A 1250-nucleotide genomic window follows, 5' to 3' on the forward strand; every position below is an offset into this window, starting at 1 on the left:
CCCCCCCTCGCCGCCCGCACCGCGCTCCTCGCCGCTCGCGCTCGCTGCCGCGCTCGCCGCCCGCGCCGCGCTCCCCGCCGCACCTAGGTTTTTTCCCACCACGGTGTATCTCGCGCGTCGCTCCACCTCCCGCTCATTGATCGATTTTCTTAAATGCCTCCCGAGTCCGGCCTACCGTCTCCTGCATCCTCATTCGCTCAAACGTATAAATTTCTTTGTCGATAACTATTGTTACTTTGTACCTCGGTACATGATATTTCTCCTTAGTTTAACCCAATCTACCGCTATTTGCAAAGTGGCTACTTTTGCATCAGACACCCTGTATATGGTCGCGTCTCATTTTACATATCACTATTGTACATACAATTTTGGTCTATTTAGTTTGAAATTTTATTTTATTTTTATTCTTATTTGTAGCTATGATAAGCGTGTAATTCCGAAGATTGTGTGCTTTCTCTACAATTTGTGCTTGATAAAGACATAAACCCATTGTCGAAACGTCACTGTATACTTTTATTTTTTATTTTAATTATTAAACACGTGACAGAGTCGACTAAACCTGTCCATTAAATATTTAATAAATATAAAATAGAAAACATAAATATACAACAGAAAAATATATAAATATAACAAACATACATATGTGTGCGTGTGCGTGTGCGTGTGTGTGCGGGGTGAGTTTTTAAATTCAAATTGCAAAATATGTGGAAAAATAAGCATTATACGAAAAATATTCCAAATAAACTTTGAATATTTTCGAGACAATTCTGCAAACGTTAGCCGCCTACCGCCTTCCCTGGAGGTGGGGCGGAGGCTTATTCAACTAATATGAACAAAGATAATAATTTCTTTAGGTTGTCAGTAACAAATAACAATGAATAAGTTTAGTCAACTGTGGCACGTGTTTAATAAATTAAATAAAGAAATATACAGTACGACGTTTCGACCAAGGGTTTTGGTCCTTTTCAAGCACATTCCCGATGATCAGGATTACAGGCTTGTCGAAAATACAAATTAAATTGATAATACAAGTTAAATTAATAGACAATCTAAATGTGTGTAAAATAATAATATGTAAAATATATGTAAAATTGAAAACAAATCCTAAATCACTCAATTACCTTAAAAATAATCAGGCCTATATAAAATGTATTCAAATGATGAAAATCCAACTGAGGTGAGTCATGATTATAAAGCACAAAGATAAAATATGTACGCTGTCTCTAACGGTTGGAGAATGACTGTCAGAA

Source organism: Vollenhovia emeryi, unplaced genomic scaffold (genome assembly GCF_000949405.1).
Source record: "Vollenhovia emeryi isolate VEMERY1.0 unplaced genomic scaffold, V.emery_V1.0 DF941590.1, whole genome shotgun sequence".
Lineage (NCBI taxonomy): Eukaryota > Metazoa > Arthropoda > Insecta > Hymenoptera > Formicidae > Vollenhovia > Vollenhovia emeryi.